Here is an 8,942-nt window from a genome sequence, read left to right on the forward strand (position 1 = left end):
TCATATGAAAATATCAGTGGTGCTTCAGTGGGGAGTGGGGGCCCTCTGCTCAGCTGCACAGAGGGTTACACAGGAGAGGAGAGGCAGTGAGGACTCCCTGCCACGTGGGATGACCACGGAGGTGGCGTTGGAGCTGTGCCTTGGAAGAGAGGCAGGACTGAAGGATGAGAAAGAAGGGCAAGTGTTCCAGGAAAAGGAGCGACAACCGCAGGAAGGGGGAATCGAGCGTTCTGCTCAGGGCACAGCCCTGTGCCAGCCATAGGAGGTTAAGATGGGCACCAGGGGAGATTAAGAGGGAAATGAAGAAACCCCAGAACGTGAGTGCTAGAAAGGGCCTTTGAACCTTCTGCCTTTCTGCTGGATCTCGCCTAGGTCACCGTAAGAGCCTCTCTTACACAGACTGAGGAGCTCTCCTTTTATTAAAAAAATATTTTACTTTCTTGATTTTGTTGGGTCTTAGTTATGGCTTGCAGGATCTTTGTTGCATCATGCAGGATTTTTCAGTGCCAGGCATGGGCTCAGTTGTTGCCCCTCGAGGGTTTAGCTGCTCTGTGGCACGTGGGATCTTAGTTCCCCTACCAGGGATCAAAAGCATGTCCCTTGCATCGCAAGGCAGGTTCTTAACCACTAACTGCATTCTCTTTTTCTTCTTCTTTTTTTTTAATATTTATTGTTTATTTGTCTGTGCTGGGTCTTGGGTCTTAGTTTCACATGTGGGTTCTCTAGTTGCAGCATGTGAACTCAGTCTCGGCATGTGGAATCTAGTTCCCTGACCAGGAAAGGAACCTGGGGCTCCTGCATTAGAAGCTGGGAGTCTTAGCCCCTGGACCACCAGGGAAGTCCCATGCTCTTCTTTTTGAACTGAGAAACACAGAGGTATTAGTCAAGGGAGGCTATTTACAAACAGTGCTCAAATATCAGCGCTTCATGCTCCAATCCACTCGAGTCAGCAGACAGCCTCTGCTCCACACGGTCATCGCCGGACCCAGGCTGCTTCCATTCTTTGGCCCCACTTCAACCACAGGCCTGAAAGCCAGACGGACAGCACAGAGAAGGCACACCCACCTCCCAGATGCCCAGGGTGCGGGGAGGCAGGGGGCGGGCAGAGAGTCATTCAATTGTATGCGTAGGATGAGCAAGTGGATTTGATGAGCCCCTAGCCAGTCTCTACTGTAACCTCTTTCTCTGTGATCCTCCCATCAAATTGACACCTGACTTATGGAGGGAGAAACAAGAGATATACACAGCAAGTGGGGGCCATGTGGGGACAGCAGGGGACTGGCAGCGTCAGGACTGCGGATTCCGATCCAGCTCCCTTCCCCAGCCTCCTCACATAGCGAGTCTGCCAGAGCGCTGGCAGATGGGCGTAGTGTCTCCGTGACCTCGGTTTCCTCATCTGCCACACGGGGCCTCTGACTTGGTCCTCAGGACAGATGATGTGGAAAAGCACCCACTCCTGACCGCCCCGCCCCAGCCAGCCGGGGTGGCAGGCACAAGGGCAGCCCAGGCCACACTCAGCCAGCCCCACCTCCATCCCGCCGATGTCCCCTGAGTGATGGAAGAGGAAGCTCACAAGCAGAGTGTTATTACAGCTTTTCCATAATGCAATGTCATCAGGAAGGCCCGGGCCTCTGGGCAGCGCCCTGGCAGCCCCATTACTCTTCCCAGCTGCTCAGCGCCTTTCAGACGATGCTGGAGAGGGCAGGAGGCGCTCTAATAAAACACACGGCAACGGGAGACCACTCATCAGCCGCTCTTCAGAATGATCTGAACTTCGGACTTCTGATTTAAATCTGCATCCTCTGTGGCCAAAAACATAAAACAGAAGATGAGGGAAAGAACAAAAATGAAAGCGTGGGTGCCAAGAATTCGAGAGGAAGGGAGGAAGACAAGCAGCTCTTGGAAGCTACCCCGTCAGGAGCTGGCCAGGCAGACTGACTTGCACCGGGGCTGGGTCCTTCCCACCAGACCTCACTCAGAACCATCCCTTCTGTCACCAAGCTGCCCCAAGATGGGACAGGAGGCTTGAGAGCTCATCCAAGAACAAAAGTCACGCATCTCCCTGGTCTGATTCGCCCCTCACCTGTTTCCTTAAAACCTCTAAAGAGAGGGTGGGGACCGATGGGCTGGGAGACCTGCGTCTCTTCTAATGTCCTTTCTCCTCAGATTCCTTCGGTAAGAGATGACTGCTCACCAGGGCCTGTTGTGCAATAGTGAGTTTTGCCCCTTGGAGGCCAAAGGGGAGCAAAAGTGAGGGTGTTGCTACTTTGGCTGGAGACCAAGGAGGGCCTCTCTGAGGTGGCGCTGACTAGGCAGCAGAGTGAAGCCGGGAGGCAGGTCCCTGGGGCAGGTGGCCAGGGACCTCAACAGAGCCAAGGGGTCTGGATATTCGCCTGCAACTTAAGACTCTCCCCACTCCCAGAACACCTCCAGTACCTACATAGCTTGAAAAAATATAAACTCATCTCCAGAAAAAGGGAGCAATCTGCTGCCAGTGTAACTTCCAGGGGCATCAAATGACGAGGTCCCCCAGTGCAAGCCCAGATCAACTCTTTAGGCTAATGTATCTGGGTATTGCAGCCAGTCATTTCCTCCAGTTGAAGAAGCTGAAAGAAGAAAAATCAGGCAATTGTGCCCCACAATACAGCTAAGTATTTAATGTGCTTTTAATGTTTACATTATTAACAGCAGTATTACAAAACGATATTTTACTTTCAACCGATTTCAGTGTGAGATTCGATGTCTCAATGACTGGGATCATTATGACTTGAAAACCTGACGCAGAGCTCCCTCCCGCCTCTCTCCTCCCCCTGATCGTGCCTCCTTTCTATAAAGAGCTGGCAGGGCTCCACGAGGCCCAAATACATGTTCTAAATGGATAGGGAGGTGCAGCCCTGCTGGGGGTTTTCAAGGAGCCAGGGGAGGCTGCATTCAGTGTGGAATGAGTGACAACCAGCAGGTGGGTGTTGAAATGGTCATCAACTCCCTGAGGGGCTGGCACTGCCAAGCCACATTCCAGGCAGTGCCTATTAATGTGCCCAGAATGGTGCCCGCTGACTGACAGGGCAGTGAGCCCGGACTCTGGCTCCAAACACCGATAGGCATGGGGGGTGGGGGTGCGAGGTAAAACAAGGCCAGAGAGGCCCCCAGATCCCCCTGGGAAACCACAGAACGTACAGAAACACACGCTGTGCACAGTTCACGGCAGTGACACCACACAGAGGCCTGAAGAGGCACCTGATGGACGAGCAAGGGCACGGACTCCGGGGTCAGCCAGCTGGGGCTCAAGTCCAGGCTCTGCCATTCCCCCACCTGGTGACCTTGACAAGTCCTTGTCCTTTCTGTGCCTCGGTTTCCAGTTCTGTAAAATGGGGATAACAGTGGACCCCACCGTGAGGACTACATGAATCAGTAGGAAGGCCTTTAGAACAGTGCCAAGCACACAGAAAATACTCAGTTCGTGTCGATATATCATGCTAATTCCCGTTTTAAGATGAAGAGCTGAAGCTCAGAGTGATTAAACAGCCACCCAAGGTTGGCTGCTCCGAAGGAAGGCCCTTGCCTTTGCTGCCCTCTACCTGGAAGTCGTTCTGCCCCTTGTATGACTCAGTCTCTGAAACACAAGCCCCTCCAGGCCAGCCAGACCCCACCTCTGCCCCAGTCACTGCGGGCCTAGCACCCTGACTTGACCCTTCCCTTCCCTAGCATTTATCACATCTGAAATTATCTTGTTCATTTACGAAAGGACTGAATACAGAAGAAACACTATTTGTTTTATTACTGTAGTTACTGTATGTCTGCTTGGTTGTTGTCTGTTTCCTCCATTTAACTGTAAAACCCATGGGACTGTAACTGAAAGTGGGGTCCAGCTGCTCAGCACTCAGTAGCCATTAAAGAGGCCAGGTTGGTGGAAAGTTTGCTCTATTTTGGATGCCAGCATCAGGGGTCGGGGAGGGTGAGGGCAGATGCCTGTCCAAAGACCAACTCCACCCCATCCCCAGCTGACAGCCAGTGGGCAAGAGTGTTGATAGGCTGAGGGAGGGGACTATGTGTAGAAACATACAGTCAGCTCTGAAAGTCATCTGGAAACTGGTCATCAGTGGTCTGATCAGTGTCATCCTGATTGAGTGCAATGAATCTTCAGTTCCATGGTCGGCTTGTTCCCAGTTCCTTGAGGCCAGTTCTCAGAATTATGGCCACTGAAGTCATGGCTACAGTGTGGTTATCGTGTAGTTAACTACCTCCACCTGGTAGGGGCTTCAGTGTCTCTAAGTCAGTTCATAGGATATAGCTCAAAATATGATCTATTGCTCTTGAAGAGGAGCTAAAGGTCCTTGACTTTGCTTAATGACTACATTATTATTGGCTTCTCAGGTGGCGCTAGTGGTAAAGAATCCGCCTGCCAATGCAGGAGACACAGGAGATGCAGATTTGATCCCGGGATCAACAAGATCCCCTGGAGAAGGGCATGGTAACCCACTCCAGAATTGTTGGCCTGGAGAATCCCATGGACAGAGGAGCCTGGCTGGCTGCAGTCCATGGGGTCACAAAGAGTCAGACATGACTGATAATGAGGCACACACATTATCATTATTTGGTCTTCTTTGTTTTCCTTTGTTTCTGCCTTTTCTCGCTTCTCTGATTAAACTTTTTCTCTGGCTAAAGCTTTTCCACAGACAAAATGCAAGCAGAGGACATGGGGGTCATGGACCATAGGGTCCTGCTCTATTCCAGGATCTGGGCCATCATCTATCTTTGTCCACCACAGGAGAGGCGCTCAGGGCTGGTTTTGTGAGTGTGTGATCTGACGTGCCCCACACTTGGGTTAATGCTCTGCTGTTACTGTCTTGAAATTCATCATAATTTTTTAATAACATTTTCATTTTCATTGGACCCCCCCCCGAAAATTGTACTCATAGTCCTAGATGAACAAATGAATGAATGAGATAGTCCACATTCCAACCCATATCTGTCAGCCTCCACAGCCTCACCACTGAACCTCAAGACACACAAGCCTGCAGGGGTTTGGGGAAGAGAGGTGGGTACTGACCCAGGACAACCACAAGCTGATCCAGAAGATGCTATGCTGGGGAAGGGAGATCCTTAGAAGGAGCCACTGATTCAGGTTTCTCCTACTCCACTTGTCCTTCTAAACCTCTCATTGTCAGTTCAGTTCAGTTGCTCAGTCATGTCTGACTCTCTGCGACCCCATGGACTGCAGCACACCAGGCCTCCCTGTCGATCACCAACTCCTGGAATTGTTGCTCAAACTCATGTCCATTGAGTCAGTGATACCATCCAACCATCTCATCCTCTGCCATCCCCTTCTCCTCCTGCCTTCAATCTTTCCCAGCATCAGGGTCTTTTCCAATGAGTCAGTTCTTCACATCAGGTGGCCAAAGTATTGGAGTTTCAGCTTCAGCACCAGTCCTTCCAATGAATATTCAGGACTGATCTCCTTTAGGATGGACTGGTTGGATCTCCTTGCAGTTCAAGAGACTCTTAAGAGTCTTCTTCAACACCACAGTTCAAAAGCATCAATTCTTTGGCACTCAGCTTTCTTTATAGTCCAACTCTCACATCCATACATGACTACTGGAAAAACCATAGCTTTGACTCGACGGATCTTTGTTGGCAGAGTAATGTCTCTGGTTTTTAATATGCTGTCTAGGTTGGTCATAGCTTTTCTTCCAAGGAGCAAGTGTCTTTTAATTTCATGGCTGCAGTCACCATCTGCAGTGATTTTGGGGCCCAAAAATGTAAACTCTGTGTTTCCACTGTTTCCCCATCTATATGCCATGAAGTGATGGGACTGGATGCCATGATCTTAGTGCCTCAAGTTGGGTGAAAACCATGTTAGTCTTTCAGAGGGAACTCAGTCCCTGCCTCCCAGGACAGCTGTTGGCTGGCCAAGTGTTCTTCAAAAGCCACAGCCATGTAGGGCTTCAAGCAGAATAACAAGGTCTCGGGGCACCCAACACGGCCCTAGGTTCCTGGAGCTTGATACTGATAGTAAATACATATAACCCCACTCTTTGAACCTTGGGGCAGCTATCAAAACTATGTGGTTATGTTACATTTGTCCAAGCTCACTGCACAATGAGCCAACAAATTGAGAGACGAGTTGTTGGGGGAAGGAACAGTAACTTTATTTGGAAAACCAGCAGACCAAGAAGATGGTGAACTAGTGTCCCAAAGAATCATCTTGCCCGAGTTAGAATTCAGGCTTCTTTATACTACAATGGGATGGGATGTGGTTGGTTGCTGCAAACTTCTTGGTGCCAGAATCCTTTGTTCTTGCAGTTGTCCACATAGGTCTTGTCACAATGTTCCTAGAAACCTCCTCCAACAAAACAAATGTTATTCTCTGTTCTGCAACTTTTTAATCTCTATATGAATGAAAAAGTGTTATACCTTTAAAGATAGCTTTGATAATGGACTACCCTATATATTTCAGGCTACAGGCAATACTCAACTTGTAGCAAAAATAATATGGTAAGTCCCCTACATAGGAATGTTCAAGTTGTGAATACCTGTTCACACGTCCCATCACGTAAGTGATTTCATTTGTCTGGCACACATCGTCACATGCGTGCATCTTCTACAAGTGCTTGTGTTTTTGTGAACCTTATAGTACAGCAGTATACAGACTACAGTAGTACAGGATCTTTATTTCAAGCCCAGGATGTGAGTGACTGAAACTGCAGCTTGCCCTTCCATGAAACTAAAAGACGCTTGCTCCTTGGAAGAAAAGCTATAACAAACCTAGACAGTGGATTAAAAAGCAGAGACGTTACTCTGCTGACAAGAGTCCATATAGTCAAAGTTATGGTTTTTCCAGTAGTCATGTATGGATGTGAGAGTTGGACCATAAAGAAGGCTGAGCACCGAAGAATTGATGCTTTCAAACTGTGGTGTTGGAAAAGACTCTTGAGAGTCCCCTGGACAGCAAGGAGATCAAACCAGTTAATCCTAAAGGAAATCAACCCTGAATGCTCATTGGAAGGACTGATGCTGAAGCTGAAGCGCCAATATTTTGGCCACATGATGAGAAAAGCTGACTCATTGGAAAAAAACTGATGCTGGGCAAGACTGATGGCGGGAGGAGAAGGGGACTCAGTAACTCTTCCTGCCAGCCCCGTATGCCAGCTGTTGTACTGTACTACTGTACTTTTCAAGGTACTGTACTGTAAGATTTAAAATGCTTTCTTTGTGTTTTTTAACATATTATTTGTGTGAAAAGTATTATAAACCTATTATAGTACAGTGCTACATAGCTTACTGTGTTAGGTGGGTACCTAGGCTATTTTCTTGGACTTATGAATGCACTCTCAGAATGGAATGCGTTCATCTGTAGGAGACCTACTGTAGCTACAAAGGTTAAAGTAACAGAAATAGATTCAGTATGGAGTCAGATTTGTTCTTCCCTCCCATGGACGGAGGAGCCTGTAGGCTACAGTCCATGGGGTCGCAAAGAGTCGGACACGACTGAGCGACTTCACTTCACTTCACTTCATTACAAATACAGCTGATGGTGAGGATGAGCCAGGAGGTAATGGTGGGCTGGAAATGTGTTGGGAGTGCCTCTGATGCCTCGTCTTCCACTCCCACTGAACTCATCTCAAGCAGGCATCACACATCCCACGTCCCCAAAGGTTCTCATTCACAGGTCTTTTACCCCTAATGACTTCAGACAGCTCAGAGATGTTCCCTGTTAAAACCACCCACTGCTCTTTCCTTCTCCCTCTTCATTTCTCGCCCATCCCTGCCCCAGGCCTGGCTCTTGCTATGGAGGGAATGTCCCTCCATTCCCACATATCCAAATCCTAACCACGCTCAAGGCCCAGTCCAAACGCTATATCCTTCAGAATCAATGCTTGATCTTTCTCCCACTAGTCTGCTGAACAACTAGAAATACCATTTCTTTCTACAAACTCCTAACATTCTCTAACACTTCAATTAAAGTCCTTGTCGTTTTTAATTTTGTGTTTTGGTTATGTGGGGCTTCCCTGGTGGCTCAGATGGTAAAGCGTCTGCCTGCAGTGCGGGAAACCCGGGTTCGATCCCTGGGTTGGGAAGATCCCCTGGAGAAGGAAATGGCAACCCACTCCATTACTCTTGCCTGGAAAATTCCATGGACTGAGGAGCCTGGTAGTCTACAGTCCATGGGGTCACAAAGAGTCAGACACGACTGAGTGACTTCACTTGGGCTTCCCTGTGGCTCGGATGGTAAAGCGTCTGCCTGCAATGTGGGAGACCCAGGTTCAATCTCTGGGTCAGGAAGATCCCCTGGAGAAGGAAATTGCAACCCACTCCAGTAGTCTTGCCTGAAATCTCCATGGACTGTCGCCTGAGGAGCCTGGTAAGCGACAGTCCATGGAGTTGCAAAGAGTCGGACACAACTGAGTGACTTCACTCACTTTGGTTATGCATTCACTTCCTGACTCAGGGTAGGACTCTCCTGGACTCACCTCTAAAATTAGGCAAGGTGAGAAGGAAGAGATTTAGGGAAAGCCAAGTGTCATATGCACATGCGTGCATGCTCAGTCACTCAGTCGTGCCTAACTCTTCTGCGACCCCATGGACTGTAGCCCGCCAGGCTCCTCTGTCCATGAGATTTTCCAGGTAAGAATACTGGAGCGGGTGGCCATTTCCTCTTCCTGGGGATCCTCTCCACCCAGGGATTGAACTCACCTCTTCAGCAACCCCTTAATTGGCAGGCATATATTCTTTATCACGGAGCCACCTGGGAAGTTCATATTCAGGACAGTAAAAACGCAAAAGAAGGTTCAGTTTTCCTTAAGGAAACTCTGGAAGAGGGGAGGTATCTTTAGGAAAAAAAAAAAATCTGGACATTACATGCATCTGGAGATGTAAAGGAGACGGCTTGGTAAAACAAATTTTTCGAATTGAATCAACCCAGCAGATATTGCTCAAGCAGG

This window comes from Bos mutus, chromosome 23 (assembly GCF_027580195.1).
Source record: "Bos mutus isolate GX-2022 chromosome 23, NWIPB_WYAK_1.1, whole genome shotgun sequence".
In the NCBI taxonomy this organism is placed as follows: domain Eukaryota; kingdom Metazoa; phylum Chordata; class Mammalia; order Artiodactyla; family Bovidae; genus Bos; species Bos mutus.